Source organism: Equus przewalskii, chromosome 1 (assembly GCF_037783145.1).
Source record: "Equus przewalskii isolate Varuska chromosome 1, EquPr2, whole genome shotgun sequence".
NCBI lineage: Eukaryota > Metazoa > Chordata > Mammalia > Perissodactyla > Equidae > Equus > Equus przewalskii.
This window is the reverse complement of record NC_091831.1, coordinates 148,356,543-148,382,032: the sequence shown is the minus strand read 5'-3', so window position 1 is coordinate 148,382,032 and position 25,490 is coordinate 148,356,543.

Sequence of the window (25,490 nt, the reverse complement as noted above, 5' to 3'; positions counted from 1 at the left end):
CTCCTTTCTGTCTCCCCAAACTACCATTGGACCCATCCCAACCCAACTCTGCTTATATCCTTCAGTAGCTTCCCCCTGCTCTTAGGATAAAGACCCACATCCCCAACACAGCCATAGGCCCTGTATCGCCCTCCTCTCTGACCTCCATTTCCTAGAACATTCTCCCACCACATAGGCCTTTCAGTTCCTGTGCTTTCCTACCTACCACAGGGCCTCTACACATGCTGTTCCCTCTGTCTGAAATGCTCTCCCTCTCCTGCCTCCACTCCTCTTTGCCTGTTTAACTCCTTCTCATCCTTCAGATCGTCTTAATTGTCACTCAGAGGAGCAACCTACTTAACTCCCTGTGGTAGATCACTCACCCTGTCGTAAGCTCTCACCACGAGATGTCCCTCATCTTTACTGCAGTCCTGTCTGTGTGTGATTATGTGTCTATTAGTGCATTATTTAATTAATAGCTGTCTGCCCCCTTAGCCAGTGTGTTTCATGAGGATAGGGACTGTGTCTAATTCTGCTTACCTTCGTACCCAGCTTAGCGTTGGAGTCTTAGCATTTCCAATACTGAAAATGTTCAACTCTTTTAACAATAAAAGGAGCTTTTCAATTTTGCTTTAAAGAAACTTGTATTTACATTTCCTTAAATGACCATAAATGTAAAGTTTCCCTATTCTCCCCTCTTTTCTTTTGATATGTGTTTCAGTCGTCGGTGGATCTACAAAAACGAGGGAATGGTGGGCACCTGAAGAGTCAGAGCCTACAGCAAGTGATGTTTCTGATGTCCCAGATCTTACTGAAATTCTCACTCTGCCAAGAGGTCATTGTGCTTGCTGCTCATCGGTCCCCCATTTTCTGCTGAAAATGTCCCCTAAGAGACTGCCACTTGTTTCAAGGGACCATGAGCCATGCTGCCCACAAATACCTCCCAATTCTGGGTATTTGTTGAGCTTTATCATCATATGTTCACAACCTAGAGGTCAGTCAAGGGCATAAAAAATCCAATGATCTCTAATGTCAGGCCCCCAACACATTGAAGGCACCGTGTGAGGCCCCGGCACCCCAGGTCCGCCCTCTCCACTGGGTTGACTCCCCTCACTCATTCTCAGCTGCAGCTACCCTCGCTGCTCCTGCCTCTCCCACCTCCACCACTCTCTGTAGCTCCCATTTTCTTACTGCTCCAGCCACTGGCTGCCAAAAAGAGACCAGGGCCACTACCCTGCCCCTCGTGACATTCAACTGCAGCTGCCATCCCCCATCAATTCGGCGGTGGGGGGGAGGGGGTGGTTTCTCCACTGTCATCAAGCCCAGGCTTCTCGAGTCGGGGCCAAATCCTGAACAGTCTGGCTTGTGAGCGGGACACCAGCCAGTTCTCCCGGATGCTGTCCGCGTAGCACCCTCTTCTACCTGCCCACCCAGCTTGCTTCTCTCAGAAGTTTGGGGCGACATTTTTCTACCTTTCTTATCTGGGAGAATTGATTTTGGAGCCCCCAGAGCCCAACGTTGAATCTCAAAATCCCTCTGCAATATTCTCAGGATAGTGGGCCTTCCTATAAAAGAGGTTCTTAACAGCCAGCCATTATCCTAGACCCAGAACTGACCCCAGCGTATTCCTTGCTGCACTTGCCCTCTGCCAGGACATCTCCCGCATCCTCACCCCCTCACATGGCGTCGTAGTTAGTCTCTGCCCCCTCCAGCTCAGAAGTTTCCTTCTCAGCGCAGCCTCCTCTGACCCACAGATCGGATCTCTCTGTGGTTTGCTCACTCTCCTTTGTAGCTCTGACTCCAGTTTGTAATTCTATATCTGATTTATATCTACATCCTCCTCTAGAAGATAAGGTCATTGAAGGCAACAACTCTGTCTTTTTCACCCACCGTTGTGTCCCCAGCATCCTGCACAACACCTGGTCCCCAGGAGGAGCTCAGTAAATATTTGTTGAATGAGTGAAAGAGCTATGATGCACTTCAGTGCATGTCAAGCTTTTGAGAACCTGTCTTTGTAGGCTCATTTCTCTATGATGGCAAGTAAAACACTTTTGGGGACAGTCACTAACCAGTACGCACTGCATATGTGAGCACCACAATATTTCTACTTGTGGGTTTGATACTCCAACCCCATATTTTCTTAAAGTATTTCGTTCAAGGTGGTAAAAAACACTCTGTTACTGGCTTGCGGGCAGTTAACCTGGCCCTGGGGGAAGGGTCATGTTACCTCACTGCAGACAAGTGAGGATACCCGCGCCAGGCAGGGAGGAGGCTGCGAGAGTGCCCGGGCTCCTGCGGGGGACATCCTATGTCCTCCCTTCAGCCGTGCACATTGCAGAGGGCTTGCAGAAGGGGCGGACAGTCCCGGAACCAAGTGACAGGTACTCCTACAATCCACGCAGTCAGGTGGGGCTATTTGGAGGAGTCTCAGGATGGGACTGTGTGGTTGGCTTCAGACACTTCCAGGTTTGCTTTGTGGTTTGTCAATCATCGCACCCTGCGCTGTTGGAAGATGACAACAATGTTTGACGAAAAATGACAACAAAGCAGCTGTGATGTAGCGGGATGAGGCTGGCCTCGGAGTCAGAACCATCATCCAGTTCACTGGTTCGCAGTAAAAGCCACACATCAAGAACGAACCCTCCACGAATGGAAGGAGAAGCTCCTGGGAAGCGGTGTAGGAAGATGGAAAGAGCGCTGGGCTTGTTGTCAAGGTAATAACCATTAACTTCCACGGATGGGCGCTGTGCTGAGCGCTTTGCATGCGTTATCTCATTTAATCCCATAATAGCCTACTAGGAGGACTCTTATTATCACCATTTTTTCAGATAATGAAATCAAATGTCAGAGAAAAAATATGTGCCTGAGGTAACACAGCTGAGCAAATGTCAGAGTCAGGATTCGAAGTCAGTTCTGTTTGACTCCACATTAACCTACTTAACCTTGGGATACACTGCCCATCAGGAAAGTTGGGCTCGAGTCCTCATTCTTCCATATGGCTCTGTGTCTTGGAGCAATGACTTCACTTCTGTAAAAGTTTTATTATGTGTAAAATGTGAATAAAAATACGTATGGCAGAGGGTTTGTGTGAGGATGAGATGAGATAGTGTGGATGAAATCTTTAGAACTGTGCTAACAGAGCAGCCACTAGCATGTGGTTACAGAACACTTGAAATGTGGCTAGTCTGAATGGAGATGTCCTGACGTGTAAAATATACACTGGATTTTGAAGACTTATATGAAAAAAAGAATGCAAAATATTCATAATTTTTCATATGAAATACATGTCGAAATAAGATAGGTTAAATAAGATATATTACTAAAATTGATTTCCTATTTCATTTTGTTTTTAAGTGGCTACTAGAAAATTAAAATGACATATGTGACTCTCATATTTCTCTTGGATAGCACTGCTCTGGTGCTATAAAGATGTGTAATTATTGTTATGGTATTTCACACAGACCTATATTCTATTTCACTGCCAAGGTCAGCACCTAGACAGAGTCTGACATAGAATGAGTCTCCATTTTCCTATAAATGTGAGGTTTTTTTTATTGACTTAATGATAGGTTACAATCTTGTGAAATTTCAGTTGTACATTAATGTTTGTCAGTCGTGTTGTAGGTGCACCCCTTCACCCTTTGTGCCCACCCCCCACCGTACCTTTCCCCTGGTAGCCACTAATCTGTTCTCTTTGTCCAAGTTTTTAAATTCCTCATATGAGTGGAGTCATACAGAGATTATCCTTCTCTAACTGGCTTATTTCACTTAAGATAATTCCCTCAAGGTCCGTCCATGTTATTGCAAATGGAATGATTTTGTTCTGTTTTACATCTGAGTAGTATTGCATTGTATATATGTACCACATCTTTATCCATTCATCTGTTGATGGGCACTTAGGTTGCTTCCATGTCTTGGCTATTGTAAATAAGGCTGCAGTGAACATTGGGGTGCATAGGACTTTTGGATATAAATGTGAGTTTTAATGATGTTAAAAACTGTAGGTTTTAATCTTTTAAATCTAGTCTTTCTGGTGTCTGTTTTATTGTTGTTTTTCAAGTAAACGAAGTCTTCCAAGTGGAAGGAAGTCTCTATGTCTGGAGAAATGAACTCACTCAAAGTAGATAGATGACATTTCTTTTTTTTTTTTTTTGAGGAAGATTAGCCCTGAACTAACATCTACCACCAATCCTCCTCTTTTTCGCTGAGGAAGACAGGCCCTGACCTAACATCCATGCCCCTCTTCCTCTACTTTATATGTGGGGCGCCTGCCACAGCATGGCTTGACAAGCAGTGCATAAGTCCACACCCGGGATCTGAACCAGTGAACCCCAGGCTGCCAGAGCAGAATGTGCGAACTTAACTGCTGCACCACTGGGCCAGCCCCAATAGACGACAATTTAAAATACTCTGACCCAGATTCTTTATTCAGGTAACTGGAGAGTGAGCTGCATCTCGTGGAGCACAAAAATCACTTTTCCCTTACACATGGCAGAAATGATCCCTTTTTTTCTTCCATTGCTTATCAAATGTAGCATATACCAATTCATAATAATGTCCAAATCATTACAATTGTTTCAAACCACTGTCTAGGAAAGTGCATCATTTTAATGCATGCCTAAATTTCCTCTTGTTGCTTTTGACCCATCATCCCAGTCTAGATAACTTAGGATTCTGATTCTCTCACTGAGCATCATGCTCTCCCTTTCAGCTTTGTGTTTGTCTGCAAGTCTCATTTTGGACCCTCTATTGTTCATTCAGGTCACTAAATGAGAACATGGCTAAAGACAGAACAGTCAACTTAATTATAACCTCCATAAGGACAGAGGAACCAGGCTTATATAGCTGAGATAGAGGACTGATCTACATTCCATATTGAAGTTATACTCCGAGAAGATGCAACTTACAATGAAAGGATTTTTGTTTTAGTTAGGGTATCGCCAGCGCGGATGTAACGCATAAACCCCAACATTTCAGACGTTTAACACAACAGAAGCTTATTTCTCTCTCACGTAACAGTCTAGTGCTAATGTTTGTGCTCAGTGAGTATCCTGCCTCCCTCTGGTAATTCAGGCCCAGGGGATTCCTTCCATCACATGGCTCTGCCATCTCCTCGGGCTTTGTCATGCTCTGCAGGCAATCAGCAAAGAGACAACTTGGAGAAGGCAGCGACATTTCTTAAACCTGGCCTGAAAGTGGTACACAATGACTTCTGTTCATATTCCATCAATGCAAATTTAGCACATGGTCCCACCTAGACATAAGGGGAACTGGAAATACAGTTCCTGGATGGAAAGCCCCTTTCTAGAAATACACTATATTATGAAAGAGGAGCATGAAGTCCTGTAGACAACTCTTCATCTCTACTACCTTATAAGTAGAAAATATTTCCACAAGGATGAATGCAAAAATGTCTAGATGTATTTGCAGACTCCACTCTCCACAATTACCCACTATCACTGTCCCCAAACACATTAAATAACATTTAAAATGCATTGCATAAAATAATATGAATAATAAAAGACTGTGTAGCCATTTATGTTTTATGGGGACACTTGCACCAAAGGCAATGGTGATAAAAGTGTACTCCTAAGATGGAATGACTTAGGCATGGGGGATGAAGGAGGGAGCGGGGAGATGACCAACATCCACATCTCTTTGCTCCATTTGGGGGCAGATGCAGAGAAAGCGCAAGATGAATCGATGTGAGGGAGGGCTGTAGTCTGGCCTCCTCCTTATCACCCTTCAGGGTGGTAAAAAAGAAATGAAGCATCAACTGTTTTCCTTTTTTAATTTCAGTAACAAAAATCACATGGGTATTCATATTTGCTCTCTCCTGGCCAAAGTTTCTGCATGGCTTCTCAGCTAAATACCTTAGGAAGACAGCTTAATACTTAAATTGTCATATAAACACGTGCAAAATTATGTTAAAGGGTAAACATGAACAATGAGCCTTCCGTTTCTTCATAGTCCCCACAGTGCCTTGCCACAGCAGGCACCTGCTGCACGTGTACTGATTTTCATGGATTAAGGTGGATCCAGAGTTTGTTATGATTGTGCCTTACCTGAGCATTCTGTTCTAAAATATTCATTTTAATAGTTTTATAAATATTATAGGCATCAATCCTCTTTACGGCTACTTCTTTCTTTGATGTGAAAGAGGTATATTCTATAAAAATGTACCCTAAATCGAGAGCTTCCCATGTCTTCAGTCCTGAATCCACTATCCAGGTCTGAATCTGGCAACTGGAAAAGGAACTAAATTTCTGTTCTTTATGTGATTAGACCATAATAAATAAAAATGTCTAGAAAATATCTGAAAACGGACATTTTTCTGTTTAAAAGAGCAGTCACTTTTGATGATATCATGCTTATTTATCTTATATACTAATGTGGGGCAGGAGAGGGGATCAACATTATGCAATAAATGCCTTGTTTTAAGTAGTCTTGTAAAAATCTAGCATGTTCTGCTGCTTTAATCAAATATTAATATATTTAACCACATTAAAAAGAAAACACTCCTGCATGGCAAAAATATTATACGCAAAGTCAAAAGACAATGTAAAATTTGGGGAAATACTTGCAATTTGCATAACAACAAGTTAATTTCCCTATTATAAAAAGAACTCTTAGAAATAAAACAAAAACCACTAATAAGTCAATAGAAAAATGAGCAAAGGATGTAAAAGACCAGACATAAGAAAGAAATACAATGGGCCTTAAATATACGAAAAGATGTTCAACCTCATCCATAAGGTAACTGTAAATTAAAACTACACTGAAAACATTTTTTAATAAGAGTTTGGCAAAAATCTAAACCTTTGATATCACACTCTGTGGGTGAGGGTGTGGGGAAAAATAGAAACATGGCGGCGCAAGGTCTGCAGAGAGCAACTTGACAATCTCTCTCAAACCAAAACTACACTTACCTTTCCACCAGCCATTCCACGTCCAAGAACTTACCTCAAAGATATAGCTTACGTGCAAAGTGACATGTAGGTTACTCATTGCATTATTGTTTGTAATAGTAAAAATACTGGAAACAACCTAAATGTCCATAGATAAGAGAACTAGATAATTAGTTTGCGGCTCATTCATACAGTGGAACAGTATCATATTATGAAAAAGAGTGTTTTTAATGAGGAAGCTCTCTGTGAGCTGATATGGAAAGATCTTCAAGTTATATTAAGGGGAAAAAGCACGATGCAGCACAGTGTGAACAGTACGCTACATTTTGTGTAAAAGAGAGGAGATTATTCCTATGTGCTTGTTGGTACATAAAGAAACTCTGGGATCAGACTAACAACAGTGGAGAAGAGCAGATGAGAACTGTTGGCTCAGAGATGCCATAGGAGGGAGACGTTTGTGAAAATGTTTCAAATATTTCCTGATGTTTGAACCTTATTAATGCGTTGCATTCAATACGTTAAATTTTAAAAAGTAACAAGATCTCATTGATTTTAATTCAGCTTGGGCAGGATGATGATGGTCTTGGGAAAATGTAAATTTTCATGACCAGTGACATAACTGGATGGTACAGACCGTTTGTGTGGCTCACTAATTGCTTCTTGTGCCCAAGTCCTGTCTCCCCAAAGAAACCAGCAGCCCTCACCGCTTCCGGAGAGTCTGCAGTGCCTAACCGGGGCACCCGGTTGGGGGCTGAGGACAACCTCTTGATTGATTAGGCCTCTCAGACTCTCATCTCTTTTCATCATGAGCTCTTCTTATGTATTTCCGCTTCTTCCTTTCAAGCAAATCAAAATATTAGAGTGAAAGGACAAGTAACGTCGAAAATTGCCAGGTAAACTGGGCCTCCTGAGAGGATATCTTCAGGTTAAAAAAAAAAAGGCAGTTTCCATCTCATTGATGAAAATGCGTTTGCTTTCTAGTCAATCAATTACCTATTGTATGTCGGATGGTATTTTCTGATTCAAATGGCTGTCTGTATCAAATGCCAACATTTAAAAATCTATTTCCTTGCTATAAAAAAATCTATTTCCCCCTCTCCTGTTTCAATGTCGACAACTCTATTGTTAGAATCTGCAAGTTGGTGTCTTTCGAGCCAAAGGATAATTCAGCCGAGATGTCTGATTTTACGATGCAAATGTGATCTCCCTTCTTGTGAGCTGCTTACTGAGAAATCACTTAGTTGGGAAGAGACAAAAATAGGTAAGAGTCCAGCACAGGCTGCGCCGACCCTGGGGTTGGTGGTGGTAGGGGCAGCCGAGTCTGAAAGACTCACGCCAAGGCCAGAGGTGGATCCCAGATCCCCTCCTAGAGGTGGAAACCTGCCCTCCACCAGCCTCTGGAGGTGGGAGTGGGTCCCCCCTGCAGGATCCGCGGAGAATCGTCCTGGGCAAAGCGGTCTAGCCGCGTGTTTCCCCGGAAAGGGGAGCTTACCACCCTGCCGGCCCGCAGCTTCCTAGCGGGGGAGTCTGGGCGAGCAGTGGTGGGCCCGGGGGCCGGAGAAGAGTGGCGAGGAGGGGTGTTGTCTGCCAAAGCCAGGCTGCACCCCCAGAGCCCAGCCTGGACAGCGCTGCCCCCTGACGGCACAGGGCCCCTCCCCAGGACACAGAGAGGGTCGCCCAAGGTCCAGGCTGGCTCCCCTGGTTTTAGCACCTCCTCCCTGGCCTCACAGCCTTTTCTTTTCCCAGCGCCAGCTGGCTCTTTTTCTAATTCCTTCTCAACTAGAGAGACTGTAGAACACATATGCTTGGACAAGTTATTTGGGGGCATTTAGTGAATCTGGCCGGGCCTCAGTTTCCTCTTTTGTATAATAATAGATAACTTTATAACCTTTAGAAAATTATTTGGTAGATTCCCATAAAGTTAAATATACACTCACTGTATTCAATTCCTAAGTACCCAAGAGAAATGAAAATCTATGTCCAGCGAAACGCTTGCCTACAAACGTTCATAGCAGCTTCATTCATAACTGCCAAAGACTAGAAACAATGCAAATGTCTATCAACAAGTAAACTGAAGACACGGAGACGTATTCGTACAATAGCATACTCCTCAGCAACAAGAGGGATGAGCTACTGCTACGGGCTTCAGCACGAGCGAATCTCAAAAGGATTATACCAAGTGAGCCAGACGCTATGATTCCATTTATACAACGTTCTAGAAAAAGCAAAGCTAATCTATGGTATAAGAAATCAGAACCCGGCCGGCCCGGTGGTGCAGCGATTAAGTTTGCACATTCTGCTTCTCGGCAGACCAGGGTTCGCCGGTTCAGATCCCGGGTGCAGACATGGCACCGCTTGGCAAGCCACGCTGTGGCAGGCGTCCCACATATAAAGTAGAGGAAGATGGGCACAGATGTTAGCTCAGGGCCAGTCTTCCTCAGCAAAAAGAGAAGGATTGGCAGTAGTTAGCTCAGGGCTAATCTTCCTCAAAAAAAAAAAAAAAGAAATCAGAACATTGGTTTCTCGGGATGGTATGGACTGAGAAGGGCAGAGGAAACTTTCTGAAGTGATAGAAATATGCTATATCTCCATTGAGGTGAAGGTTACATAAGCATATACATTTGTCAAAACTCAGAGAATTATATTTCAAATTTTGCGTGTTTTATTTTATGGAAATTAAACTTGAGTTTAAAAATATCTTTGACAAAATAATAGTACCCACCTTATGGGGATGTTGTAATTATTAAATGAGTGAATATCTAAAGTATTTAGAACAGTGCCTGGCACATAGATATTACCATACAAGTATTTATATAGCATTTATAGTATACATGTAGTATTTATGTAGCATTTATATATAGTATTTATAATTAATCTGAAATCTGCGACATTGTGGGAAAGACTTACATTTTAAAGTACTCTCTGTCAGAATTTTCCATAAAGGAATTCCCACTGAGGGAAGAGGAACCAGTTTACTGCTGTCTCAACCTCAAAGGGAGTTGGCAGAATTAAATGGGGCCATTTACCTCAGCTACTTTTGTTTTTGACAAATAATAATATAAATATGGATAGTTAAGTCATCCAATTTAACTGTCTGATGTAATTTCTATATCTGAGAAATGTTGCTTCAAGTCCAAATACCAAAGAAGCACAGAAGGATGCAAGGGACATCACAGACGCTTATGACCTGGACACCACACATGCTAAATTCTGTGCCGAATGCTCATGGATGCACCAGAAGACATCACATCAGATGTGGCTATTTAAACTGCCTCTCTGGGAGGCTGCCTGGGGTGGGAGAAAGAGCTTAACTGCCTAGTCTGAAAACTGGTTCAGCCTGAATGACATGCGATATTGGGGAAGTTACTTAACCTCTCTAAGCCTCAGTTTCCTCATCTGTAAAATGGGAATAATTACCCACCCCGTGTGGATTTTAGGGACAGTTGGGTGAGAGAAGGTACGTGCTTCAGAAGTAAAAACTGTCGCTGATCTCCGCAGAGGGTGAATGTTGGTGACGAGAGGGTCTTTGTTGAGCAGGCTGTATGGTGTGGGTGAGAGCATGTGTTCCCATCAACGGTTTTGGGAAGGCAGGACCCAGCTGCTCTTCTCTGCACGAGGAAGGGGGAGAGACGGAGAATCCCAGAGGAAGATTTTGGAGGGAGTGCCTGGGGCTGGGCAAGATTCAGAGGCTCTCAGAGAAAGGGTGGATGAACAGCCCAAAAGGCGCATAAGGGAAGAGATGTCTAAAGGAATGAAACGCTGCGCCCTGTGCTGTATGTATAAAATCCCCTCTCCTTGGTCTCCTCGATAAGCCTTCAAAAAAACCCTGCAAGACTTACGAAGGCTCTTGTGTAAGTGAATTTTTTTGAGAGTGAGGGGAATTGCTAAAGTCCTGCTTCAGGCGTGGCATAGGAAGGAGAGGTAGGCTGCAGACACCCAAACCTGGGTTACCCTGGTGCCTTGCACAGTTCTGGGTTCAGGGTACATGCTTAATAAATGACAGAAATTTTATGTTGTGTGTGTTACACGTGTATACACGTCTGGCGGAAGAACCTGCCTCATTCCACGCCGTGGGCTCAGGGCAGTGCTCCAGACTGTGTTCATGCGTCTTTGCGCCTTCAGGTGGGTGCGCGTGGGGTGGGATGCAGCGAGAGAAGGCTCCAGTTCTGCCTCGCCTGTGGACCAGCAAAACCTCCCTGTTTGGGGCGCAGATTATTCCCTCCCACTCTCCACTTAGCTTCATGCCGGTCGTAGGCGCCGGGCAGGGAGCGGCGAGCAGCCTCTCAGCCGCCGCGCCCGGCCGCGGCCTGCTGGGAATCTCCCGCGTGCGCTCTCGCCCGCGCCGCGCTGGTCCAGGGCCCCTCCCGGGATCTGACCACAGGCGCCGCTAACCCGGGCCGGTGACAGGACCCTGTGCTCCCCGCGAGCTTCCCTCACTGCTGCCCTCTGACTCGTGACTCTGGCCTCCCGCCCGCCGGCCGCCCGGACTCCGCCGTGCGAGACGCAGAGAGCAGAGGGACACGTTCCCGGCCCAGCGCTCTCTCCCCAGGGGCCGGGCCAGGGTCAAGGTCTCGGCTCCGTCCGCTCGCAGCGCCGCCCTCTGGCGCTGAGCCGGCGGGAACGTGCCTGCAGCTCCAGCGCGGATCTCGCGCAGCCGGTTCCCGCGCCGCCGACGGGGCGGAGACTGGGCGCCCGCGTGGATCCGGCGGCCGGGAGGGCGGGCGCCGCCGGCTGGGTGGCCGCCCTGGACCGCGCCGCGCCAGCTCGCCGGGAGCCGCCCCTGGGGCCTGCGCGCTGCCTGGTCGGAGCAGAATGTTTTAGAGCGGAGCTCAGAGACTATGCTCCTGATGTTGCTTGATCTGGGACAGGCGTGTGTAAAACAGGGACACAGCCCCAGTGCGCTCAGCTGGTGATGCAGCTGTGCACGAGAGCCAAGCCCTCCTGCAGGATAGGCCGGGGCAGGCAGCCTCCAACCCACTGAGGAGGTCCGGAGTTTCTGACCTCTCCCCATGACCGCACCCTATAGGCCTCTGCTCCCCAACCTCTGTTTGGGGCATAGGTGTGACCTCTCCTGGCTCCGCCACCCTCGCTTGCTGAATGTCCTTCTGTAGGGACCTCCGGTTGCCCTCTCGGTGTTTGTCCTCCTTTCTCCTCTTCCCCCTCCTCCTCCTCACCATCACCCTGTCTTCCCCAGTAACCCAATCTCCCCCAGACCTTTCCTCAGCCCCACCCCTGGCAGCTGACCCTCGTCACAGCTGAGGCTTACTTAGCTCCTTCAGCAATACCCTAGTACTCAGCTCCTGTCCCCATTCTCATTCTTGTTTTCCAGTCTTCACAATTCAGTGGCTATTTCTGGTTCCCTATTCCCCTACCATCTCTAGTCTCTATCCTTAACATGAACTCCAATCAATGCCCTCCCCCAGCAGTCACCATGGTCCCTGATTCAGGCCTTTATCCCATCTCCCTTGAATCTGGGATCACTGCCCCAGTCCAGCGCAGTTTTTTTTTCCCTGACCTGGGCTGATGGAGTTTGTGTGACCTGCTTGTGTCCCTACGTGAGACTGCAGCTCTTACCCTGCTCTGGATCCTGACCCCAGCCTGTACCCTTGCTTGTGCTCACAGACCTATCAGTGGAATCCAGAGGCCTGGCAGGATCCTCTCTTCCTCTCCGGCAGGCCTGCTGGGGTCTACAAGGCAGATTCCGGCTCTTGCTTTTTCTGCCCAAAGAGTTAGAGTCCTGTTTCTTAATCTCACCTGCCGTTGAGGGTCCTGCATCCTCCAAGGACCTCCTGGGATGATGGAGGAGGAGGGGAGCTTACTGTCTGGTCAGCTAAACATTCCCAACAAGAATTGGTAAAAGAAGCAAGGGCTGGTTTGATCCTCAGAGTCTTGGCTGCCCCTATTTCCTGAAGTTGATGATGGCAGCATAGCCATTTTCTGAGCACCTACCTAGTGTACGAAGGGACTCCCAGAAGAGAAGAGCGTCACCCTCTCTCCTGGTTTAGCTAAATCCTACCCCTCCCATCAAGCCCCCAGCCGCATGCAGCTGAGGGCTTAATTAGGAGCCTGCCTTTATCACTTGCTGTGGTTTTCTCACTCTGTGGTTGCTATCTCCAGAAGAGACAGTGATGTCAGTCCTGTCCCTATAGTCAACTCTGGAGCACTCCACCACACCTAGGCTGGACAGCCAGTCACCTACCAAGGTAGGCTGGACTCCTCCTTCCAGAAGCACTCAGGATGTGTGCTATGGATGGGTGCCCAAGAAGATATGTGCAGGCAGGTCCCTCGTGCGCCATGAGGCCTCCACAGAGCTGTTCTTGGCCCGTTACTGAGGACAAACTGCGTCCTCCCTCTGGATGAAGACAGGAGTCCATCCTTTCAGGGATGCACACGAAAATAGTGCTTCTCATGTTTTGGGACTTTTTGCACAAAGAAAAACATAGGAGGAGGGGCTGAGAGGGAATGGCTAACTTTTTACTTTGTCGAGAAGTTCATTGATAATAACTACCGTCTACTATCATGATGATTTCATTTAGAAGCAAAGTTTTAATTCCAAAAATATGAGAATGACATCACTGAAGGATTACTAACTGATTTTGTGGTTTTTTTATGTTTTGAAATGAATTCAAACTTACAGAAAAGTTGCAAGAATAGTATGATGAACTGTACACTCTTCACTCAGAGTTGCCAATTACTAACATTTTGTCATATTTGGTTTATCATTCTCTCATTCTCTCCATACACACACATTCACAGAGAGAGAGACAGAGAGTGAAATAGTCTCTATAGACATAAATGTCTTATTTAAACCATCTGAGAGTAAAGTATAGACATGGCACCTCTTAACTCTGAAATACTACAGTACTATTGTCAAAATCAGGAAATGTAATATCTTTGATACAAGACTATTAGCTAATCTACATACCTTATTCAAATTTTGCCAATTGTCCCAATAATCTCCCCTCCCCCCTGCTGCCACAGCTCCCTCCTCCCCTCGTCCTCCTCCCCTCGTCCTCTTCCCTCTCCTCCTCCTCCCTCTTCTTCGTCTTCTAATAGCTATTGTTTTCTCGAGTCCAGGATCCAGTCCAGGATCACATATTACATTTAGTTGTCAAGTCTCTTTAGTCTCCTTCACTCTGGAACTGTTCCACAACCTTTTACTCTTTCACGACATTGACTTTTTAAAGTACATGCCAGTTATTATGTAGAATGTCCCTCAGTTGGAGTTTGTCTGATGTTTCCTCATGACTATATTCAGGTAACGCATTTTTGCCAAGAATACCATAGAAATGATGTGTCCCTTCTCAGTATATCACATCAAGAGCCACATGACATTGGTTTGTCCTATTTTGAGAGATGCTAACTTTGATCTCTTGGTTAGAATGGTGACGACTATGTTTCTCCACTGTTGAATTACTATTTTTCCATTTGGAATTGGTCAGTAATTGTCAGGTGAATTAACGGATCTTTGAAGTGAAATAAAATTGGCTTTTTGGAAAACTCACTCCACAGTCCTTATTTTCCTCTTGTGTGGTGAAAATATCTTCAAGATCATGAGGGATCCACACACTGGCTCTTGAAAATCACAGCACAAGGATGTAAGAAGATAATTCGTCTAGCAAATACTTGAGTACTATATATGCCAGGCACCTCAGAGGAAAGAATGGAATACAATCAGGACCGATAAATAATATAGTCCAATATGGTACACCTCTTTCACAGAGGGCCTCTGGACCTAACTTCCAATTTGCAGAAAACACAGGGGGCAGAGGAACAAGTTGAACATCACTGGTGAGGAAACAAACAGTAAATCCAGAATGTGGAACATTCGGCAAGAAGGCTGGCCTGCCATCTTCAAAAGGACAATGTCAGGACAAAAGAAAGGAATGACTAATGCAGATTAAATGATATAATAATTCGTGAGCTTTGATTGAATCTGATTTTTTTTAAAAGCCACGATTGGGGTCAATTTTCATACAGATTAATATTAGATGATATTATGGAATTATTGTTCATTTTCTTAGGTGTGGTAATGGTTTTGTAGTTAGGTAAGGGAATGCCCTTATTTTAGGAGATGCATCCTAATGTATTTAGGAGTGAAGTGACATGATATTTGCAATTTACTTTCAAAAGTTTCAGCAAAAAATGTTTTCATATATATATATATATATATATATATATATATATATATGTAGGGAGAGCAAAGTGGTAAAATGCTAAAAATTGTTGAAGCTTGGTGGCAAGTATAGGGGTGTTCATAATACTATTCTTTCAACTTTTCTGTGGTTTTGGATTTTTGAAAATAAAAAATTTGAACGAAAAATATATAGGCATAATTGTGATTAATAAAAATAAAACTCCCTTAAAATGTTGCTGAATTTATAGTATTTTTTTAATCATTGTAAATTTTCCCTACCAGTTTCTCTTCACCATCATATGGAGAAAAGGTCCTCAATTTTTTCATATTTTAAAGAGCTCCTAATTCAGCCTTCCTGGAAAGTATCTGGATAATATTTGAAACATCTTACAAACTTCATATCAGCTCTGACTTGTGAATTTGAGCAAATAACCATGGATTTCTGTGAGGATTCAGCAACAAAGATGTTCAACCCAGTATAACAATAAATCAGTGAAAAACTGAGTGTAATTTAATTGCTGAACAATAAAGAGTTGGTTAAATAAATTATGGCCCAGCCACCCAAAGAAGGGAATACAATTCAGCCGTCAAAAATATTGTGAGATCAGCTATGTGTTGATAATAGCTGAGGCTGGGTGATTTGTACATAGGAATCCATTCTACTAGGCTCTCTACTTTCATGCATTTTTGAAATTTTCCTTCCTTAAAAAAAAAGATGTTGCAGAACAGTGTTTAACGAGAGGAAAATTATTTCTACAATATATTCAGTTTATGAAAAACTGTTATGTACCATATAATCCCATTTAAAAAAAACTTAGAAAAACGTCTGGAAAAATACACACCCAAGTGCCTAAGCTTGGTTATCTCTGGGTGTTGGATTTACAATAAATTTTTATTTTATTTTTGCTTATTTCTTCTTTCTGAAATTTATAAAGTGAACTTGAATTACTTTTATATTGAGAGGACAATAAAAATGATGTTTGAAGGAATATTACTGAGTGCCCAGATGTTTTCTTCTGTGGAGTATGAAGGAGCCCCACGGAGGGTCCCTGGGGCCTTATCCAAAAGTAGGACCAACCTGAACCACAAGGTGGCAGTGCTGCTTGCTGAGGTCGTCTCCTTGGGCTGAGCACTCTCTGCCGCCCTCCTGAGAATGTCCTCCACTCCCTGCTCCTCTCTTACCCTGGAAACACAGGGACACCCACTGAAAGAAGAAAGACAACCTGGTGTGCAGGGTACCCCCTCCCCACTCTGCACCTAGGTGAGGGGCGCAAATGGTGAGGGGGAGTGGAGGTGGAAAATCAGGAAACGTTCCTTTCCTTAGGGAAACCGGGAAGCCTGCCCCACCAACAGTGGTCTAGTTGTCTCTAGATGTGGCAGTGGCTGCCAGATTGAGTGTGTGTGTGTGTGTCTGTGTGTGTGTTTGTGAGAAAATGTGTTTTTAAGAGTGTATGCTGTATGTTTTACTGATTGTGTCATTTTCCTTGTTGGTGTCCGTGTGCTTGTTTTAGTGTTCGGAACCTGTTCTTTCACTTCAGAACAATGACATGGACAGAATGTTGAAGGAAATACATTTACTTTGTACCCAATCCTATGCCATCTTTGCCTCTGCTTTTCAGTCCACACGTTGTTCATCATATTGGAAATCTTTTCTATACCTGCCTAGGAAGCAAGATCAATGTACTATAATACTGATATAATTTCAGCAAATAACTAATATGAAGTGTATGAATAGTGGTATCATTTTGCATTATGTTCTGTGGACTTATAAGTACTTTATTTACGAAACAATAGTGTAACTATGTTTATAAAATCATTTCCGAATTAAGAAAATGTTTAATAATTTATGAAAGTGGACATTTGCACAATGTATTTTTTACAATTCACCTAATTGTTTAAAGTGTAAAATTTAATGTCTTTTAGTATATTCACAGAGTTCTGCAACCATCACCATACTCAATTTTAGAATATTTTCATCACCCGTAAAGGAAACTCTATCCATTAGTAGTCATTCCTCATTCCCCCCCATATTGCCTCCCCAGATCTAAGCAAGCACTAGTCTGCTGTCTCTATACATTTACCTGTTCTGGACATTTCATATAAGTGGATCAAATGGCCTTTTGTACCTGACTTGGCATAATGTTTTCAAGGTTCATCCACGCTGTCATCTATATATTATATATCTATAATTAAGTCCTTTTTATTGCTAAATGATATTCCATTGTATGGAATTTTACTTATCCATTCATCAATTGATGGTTATTTGGGTTGTTTCCACTTTTTGGTTATTATGAATAGTGCAGCTATGAACATTCGTGTACCAGTTTGAGTATGGATACATGTTTTCATTCGTCTTGGGTGTATACCTAGGTAACTCTATGTTTAACTTTTTGAAGAACTACCAGGCTGTTTTCCTGTTGCAATGTATATGGATTCCAGTTTCTCCACATCCTAGAAAACACTTGTTGTTAACTGTCTCTGATCATAGTCATCCTAGTAGTTGTGAAGTGGTATCTCACTATGCTTTTGATTTGCATTTCCCTGATGGCTAGCAGCCACGTCTTCTTTGGAGAAATGTCTGTTCAGATCCTTTGCTCATTATTTAGTTGGATTGTCATTTTATTATTCTGTTGTAAGTGTTCTTTATACATGCTAGATACAAGCCCTTTATCAGGCATCTGACTTGCAAATATTTAATCTCATTCTGTGGGTCGTCTCTCTCTTTTTTTTAAGGTATGCTTTTCTTTTGGTGAGGAAGATTGGCCCTGAGCTGACATCTGTTGCCAATCTTCCTTTTTCCTCCTACCCCTCCAAAGCCCCAGTACATAGTTGCATATCCTGGTTGTAAGCCATTCTGGTTCTTCTTTGTGGGATGCCACCACAGCATGGCTTGATGAGCAGTGTGTAGGCCTGCACCCAAGATCCGAACCCGTGAACCCCGGGCCACCAAAGCGGGGCAGGTGAACTTAACCACTCAGCCACAGGGTGGGCCCCTGTGGGTTGTCCCTTTAACTTTCCTGATGTTGTTCTTCGAGGCATCAAAGTTTTGGATTTTGATGAAGTTCAATTTACCTATTTTTTCTTCTGTCACTTTTGCTCACCCCAAGGTCACAAAGATTTATACCTATATTTTCTTCCTATATTTCCTCTAAGAAATGTGTGGTGTTTATGATGAGAGGTAGGAGTCCAACTTGATTCTTTTACAATGAAATACCCAATTGTCCTAGCACCATTTGTTGAAAGACTATGCTTTCTCTGACTGAATTGTCTTGGTACCCTTGTGGAAAATCAGTTGATCATAAATGTAAAGGTTTATTTCTGGACTCTCAATTCTATTCTATTGTTCTATTGTCTATCCTTATGCTGGCACCATGCTGTCTTGATTACTATGAATTTGTAGTAAGTTTTGAAATCAGGAAGTGTGAGCCCTCCAACTTTGTTCTTCTTTTTCAAGATTCTTTTGGCAACTCTGGGTCCCTGGAATTTCCATATGAATCTTAGAATCAGTTTGTCAATTTCTACATAAAACCCAACTGGGATTTTAACGTGGACTATGTTGAATCTGTAGATCAATTTGAGGAGCATTGGCATCTTAACCATATTAAGTCTTCTGATCCATGAACATAGGATGTCTTTCTATTAATTAGGTGCACGTCTGATTTTTTTATTTTATTTTTACTAAGCAGGAAGCTAAAATATCAGATGGCTCTGGGTCACTCTCAAACATTTGGGGTACCTTGAATAAAGCCTACTAAGCAGATGGGTGTCATTCAGTACAGCTTGAGGATAACAATACGGACGGTTGTTCAGAATAACTTGGAGTTGCTGCCACAGACTGCTGGTTTTCTGCTGTAAGAAAGCTTGGGGGTAAGCCTTCTCCTCTGGACTTACTTTCCTTATCTGTAAAAAAGGAAACAACCATGATTACCTCAATCACTGCAGTAAGTATTTTTTAAATCAATTTCTTAAAAAAATACTTCATAAAAAATTAAAAGACAAAAGATTTGAACTGACACTTCATTAAAGAAGACATACAGGGGCTGGCCCCGTGGCCGAGTGGTTAAGTTCACACACTCAGCTTTGCAGCCCAGGGTTTCACTGGTTGGGATCCTGGGTGCAGACATGGCACTGCTCATCAAGCCATGCTGAGGCAGCGTCCCACATGCAACAACTGGAAGGACCTACAACTAAAATATGCAACTATGTACTGGGGGGATTTGAGGAGAAAAAAGCAGAAAAAAAATTATATATATAAAAAAAGAAGATATACAAATAGCCAGTAAACAAATGAAAATATGCTCAATATTATTAGCCAACATGCAAATTAAGACCAGGATGAGACACACCCACCAGCATGGCTAAAATTTAAAAGACTGACAATACCAAGTACTGGTGAGGATATGGAGCAATTAGAACTCTCATTCACTGCTGGTGGGAGTATTAAATGGTGTAACCACTTCCGGAAACAGATTGGCAGTTTTTTATAAAGTTAACATACATAACATAAATAACAGTATTTCCACTCTGTGGTATTTACCCAAGAAAAATGAAACATACATCCACAGAAAGGTTTGTACATGAATTTTCATAGCGATTTTATTCACAATAACCAAAAATCAGAAACAATCCAATATCCATTGACGGGGGAATGGATAAATAAATTGTGGTATGTCAAATGCAATTAAAGACAAGTCAATAATATAAAAGAACAAATTACTGATACAACATGCATGAATCTTAAAAATATTATGCTGAGTGAAAGAAGCCAGACACAAAAGAGTACCTACTGGATGATTTCACTTTTATGAAATTCTACAGCAGGCGAAACTAAGCTAAAGTAACAGTGGATCAGGGGTTTCCTGGGGACAGTGGGCGCGGGAGGACTGACCACAAAGAAGATTGAAGGAAATTTCTGAGGTGATGGAAATGCTCTGTCTTCATTGGAGCAGTGGTCATATGGCCATATACCTTTGGAAAAGGCATCATCGAGCTGCTTTTAATGTATTTGATGTACATTAAAATTAATATACTTAAAATGGATACATTTGTAATAAAAATTAATATACTTAAAATGGATACATTCGTAATAAAAATTAGTATACTTAAAATGGGTGCTTTTTTATACGTAAATCATACCTCAATAAAGCTGATTAAATAATGTCTACACTCCAGAGTTGGCTATTACAAGTGCTTCAGCTATCTTTAGCTCTTACCTGTATCAAGTGCGTCACTATTTATCATAATAAATGTTAGAAATGGGTCTTCCTTGATGGAAATAAAGACTTATTGATCAATAAATTAATAAATGCCTCTCTCAGCATTGTTGTGAGAATCAAACATGATAACAGATATGCAAGTACAGCTTTGACGGGCTATTCAAGAAAGTCTTGACTTGTAAGTCAGAGATCCCCCAGGCTTCCAGCTGTTGCAGCCTCCCCACAATCCTGACCTAAACGCCTGAGAGGTCCCGCTGGTTGTCCCCTACCAGGGTCTTGGCTTGTTTACAGTCACCTCCAAGCCTCGCCTTCCGAAGGGCCCCGGTTCCTTGGAGCCTGGTAGGGGAACTGTGGGGTCTGCCTGGCCTCTGAGAGCCTGCAGGGCAGTGGGGTTGACTTTCCCTCTTCCCCGCTATCCCCCGGGGCCCAGGATGCATTTTGCTCTGACTGACCTGGAAATTTGTAAGCTGTCTTGACTGCACCACTGTCATATAGCCCTTGTTAGGGACTGAATGTGTGCCACCCAAATTCATATGTTGAAGCTCTAACCGCTAATGAGATGGTATTTAGAGATGGGGCCTTTGGGAGGTAACCAGGTTTGGATGAGGTCATGAGGGTGGGACTGCCTTCATGATGGGACTAGTGTCTTTATAAAAAGAGGAAGAAACCGGAGCTAGCTGGCTCTCTCCGTCTTTGCCATGTGAGGATACAGCAGGAAGGTGACTGTCTGCAAACTGGGAGGAAGACCCTCAGGGAACTCAACCATGTTGGCATCCTGATCTCACACTTCCCAACCTCCAGAAGCGTGAGAAGTGTCTGTTGTTTAAGTCACCCAGACCATTGTAATTTGTTATAGCAGCCAGGGCACACTAAGACAGACCTCATCGTGGCAAACTGGAGACGAATTATGATGCCTTCCTCCAAGAGTTCCCCAAACTATGTTATGTCTCTCAAATTTTGAAAAATTCTTTCTGAATATTCCAAAGTCATACTGTTTTGAACCCATTTCCAAAATCTCAGAGAGGCCTGCCTGTCCTCTTCAGGCCCTTGTAACCAATCCTGCTCCTCTTAAGTGACCTCTTACCCATACTCAAGTGTTCCTCTAGATGCGGGGTCGGTGAGCCGAGGAGTCGAAAGAAAGATTTCTTGGACTCTCAAGATCTGGCAGTAGTGCTCTTTTATTTAGAGAATAGTGTAGAATAGCATGGGGACAGGGCCCATGGGCAGTCAGAGTTGCTGTAGCTGCTGGCATGGGGACAGGACCCATGGGCAATCAGCCTGCTGCATGGGGACAGGGCCCACGGGCAGGAGGAGCCACTGCTGCTACCCCGAGTTGAGGGTTAGGGCTAATTTTATAAGGCGTGGGTATGTGAGTCATCTCTTTACAAGACAAAGGAAAGAACATGAAAAAAGTTATAATGGTATCAGTGCAGGTGGGGTCTGCTCATTGCGTGATCCCATTGCTTTTAGACAAGAATCAAATCGGATTAAGTAAAGGTCAGAAGCCACCACCCTATATCAGTTACATGAGATTGCCAGACAGCAACCAACCCAAGTTCTTGCCTTCCCGATTAAGGGTTTCTAGGGACAAGGTCATCTCTTTTCTTCTTCCTGGTACAGAGAGGGAGGCACCTTTTACAGATAGAGATTTACCTTACAAATGTAAATGTGTCCCAACAAGGGCAAGTTCCATTCCCCAGAGCCTCCTTCCCTGTCCCAGTTTATCGAAAGCAATCAGCCCAAAACAATCCGGATGCCAAAGAGACATATCCTGGGGTGGCCAATTTCAGGTCCCTACAAGGTCATCCCCAATTCCTTCACAAATGCAAATATCTCTCAAAGAGCAAGCAAATTCCAGTCCTCAGAGCCTGCTTCTCATCTGCAGTTTTTTAAAATTAACCAGCCTAAAATCCTCAACACTCTGACCTTGCCTTGGTGCCAATAGGGCCTCACATTGTTCCCAGAGCTGACCCTGTCTGACACCCCTTGTTTCTCCCTTAAGCTTTAAGCACAGAGACCTGGGACTTTCAGGATTCAGTTGCCGGAGCATGACCCCAGCTCAGGGAATATTGGCTGGCTCTGGCCTGGGTTCTCCAAGCCTTAAAAGCCACCCACCCACAATGTCTGGCCCACCCAAGGCCTAGGCTTCTGGGGGTTCATACTCTGGTGTCTCTCCTTAGGTATAAATAAAACAATGTCCTGAATAATTGCACATCTTGTCCTTGGCTTTTTTCTCCCTGACCTGGAAGTTACCTTGTATAGTGGTTGGGAGTGGTTCCCTGTTCTTCCCCGCTGAGAGAGCAGGACTGAAGACTCCTCCAACAACGTTGACGCCTGTGAGCTGCCTGGTATATGCGTGGGCTGCCCCCTGCAGCCTCACCTCACACAGTATGGGCTCTGTAGACCAGAGCCAGGGAAAGCAAAAGCTGCTCCCACCCCAAGGATAAACACAGTTGACAGTGGTCACTGTCCTTCCAGAACTTTTTTTGGGCACATGAAAATATATGGGCTTGTTTACAAGTGTGTGTTGGGGTGGTAATTTGTTTTCTAAAAATGGGCTGCGATCATATTCTTTCAATTCAACAAGTATTTGTTGATTACCTACTTTATGCTAGGCACTTTTAGATCATTGAAAATAATTCTGCAACTTGCAGTTTTTGCTTAAGAGCCTACAATCTTTCCATGTCAATACACAATGATCTGTCATTATTCTTTTTATCATTGTAAAACGTTAGTGCACTTACCACTTCGATGTATTTTATGCTCTGATAAATATGGCATTGATCAAAGTACCTCTAGCTATTTCTGTCACCATCACTGGATAGGATGCAATGAACAGACTCTCTAAGATGGGGCCTTTGGGAGGTAACCACGTTTAGGCAATAGCATAGGACCTAAGTCATAGGCTTAAGGGATTAAAACATTTTTCAGTTTTGCTTTCTAGTGTGGATCTGTAAAAAAATTGGTAGATCAGTACAACTACTTACGATCTACATCTTTGTGATAGCTGATACTGAAGAGAGTTTGTTGGGGCTGGAGGACATCACGTGGAAGCATAGGTAGGGCCAGAGAAGTAAGATGGACCCTGAGCACGTGGGATGTTGGAGGCCATGTAAAGAGCCGTGAGAGGAATTACATAGTTTTAAGCAGTGGCAAGATGGGAATTTTATTTTATTTTATTTTTTCCAGTTTTATTGAGACATAATTGACATATGGTATTAGTTTAAGCTACACAATATAATGATTTGATATTGGTATATGTTGTGAAATGATCACCACAATAAGTTTAGTTAAAATCCATCACCTCACTTAGTTATAATTTTTTTCTTGTGATGAGTACTTTTAAGATTTACTCTCCTGGCGGCTTTCAAATATACAATACACTATTGTTAACTACAGTCACTGTGTTCTGCATCGTATCCCCAGAACTTATTTGTCTTATAATTGGAAGTTTGTACCTTTTGACCTCCTTTACCCATTTTCCCCACCCTCCAACCCCACCCCCTGCCTCTGGCAACCACCAATCTGTTCTCTACTTCTACTGAGTTTGGGGTTTTTTAGATTCCACATATAAGTGAGATGATACAGTGTTTGTCTTTCTCTGCCTGACTTACTTCACTTAGCACAATGCCCTCAAGTTCCATCCATGTTGTTGCAAATGGCAAGATTTCCTTCTTTTTGTGGCTGAATAATATTCCATTATATATATATAATATTCCATTATATATATATATATAACACCATGTTTTCTTTATCCATTCATCCATCAACGGACACTTAGGTTGTTTCCATATCTTGGCTATTGTAAATAATGCTACAATGAACATAGGGGTGTAGATATCTTTTCGAGTGAGTGTTTTCATTTCCTTCAGATAAATACCCAGAAATGGGATTCCTGGATCATATGGCAGTTCTTTGTTTAATTTTTTGAGGAACTTACATACTTTTTTCCATGGTAGCTGCACCAATCTACATTCCCACCAGCAGTGCACAAAGGTTTCTGTTTCTCCACATCTTTGCCAACATTTGTTGTCTCTTGTCTATTTAATGACAGAAATTCTAACAGGTGTGAGGTGATATTGCCTTGTGGTTTGTTTTTTTTTTTCCCTGAGGAAAATTTGCCCTGAGCGCTAACATCTATTGCCAATCTTCCTCTTTTTGCTGAGGAAGATTCACCCTGAGCTAACATCTGTTGCCAATCTTCCTCTTTTTGCATGTGAGCTGCTGCGACAGCATGGCCACTGACAGAGAGGTGACTGACGTAGGTCTACACCCGGGAACAAAACACAGGCCTTTGAAGCGGAGCCCACTGAACATAACCACTAGGCCACAGGGACTGACCCACTCTCCTTGTAGTTTTGATTTGCATTTGCCTAATGGTTAGTGAAGTTGAGCATTTTTTCATGTACCTCTTGGGTATCTGTATATCTTCTTTGGAAAAATATCCATTCAGATCTTCTGCCCATTTTTTAATTGAATTGTTTGGTTTTTTTGCTATTGAGTTGTATGAGTTCTTTATGTATTTTGGATATTAACTCCTTATCAGATATATGAATTACAAATGTTTTCTCCCATTCTGTGGGTTGCCTTTTCATCTCGTGGATGGTTTCCTTTGCTGTGCAGAAGCCTTTTAGTTTGATGTAGTCTTACTTGTTTATTTTTACTTTTGTTGCCTTAACTTTTGGGTTTCAAATCCAAAAAATCATCCCCAAGACCAAAGTCCAGGAGCTTTCAACCTACGTCTTCTTCTAGGAGTTTTATGGTTTCAGGTCTTACATTCACGTCTTCAGTCCATTTTAAGTTGATTTTTATGTAGGGTGTAAGATGGTGGTCCGGTTTCATTGTTTTGCATGGGGCTGTCCAGTTTTCCCAACATCATTTGTTGAAGAGACTGTCCTTTCCCCATTGTATATTCTTGGCTCCTTTTTTGTAAATTAATTGACTGTATATGTGTGGGTTTATTTCTGGGCTCTCTATTCTGTTCCATTGATCTATGTGTCTGTTTTTATGCCAATACCATACTGTTTTGATTACTATAGCTTTGTAATATAGTTTGAAATCAAGAAGTGTGGTGCCTCCAGCTTTCTTCTTCTTTCTCAAGATTGCTTTGGCTATTTGGGGTCTTTTGTGATTCCATACAAATTTTAGGATTGTTTTTTCTATTTCTGTGAAAAATTCTATTGGAATTTTGATAGAGATTGAATTGCATCTGTAGATGGCTTTGGGACCTGTCATTACTTTTGACAGCTG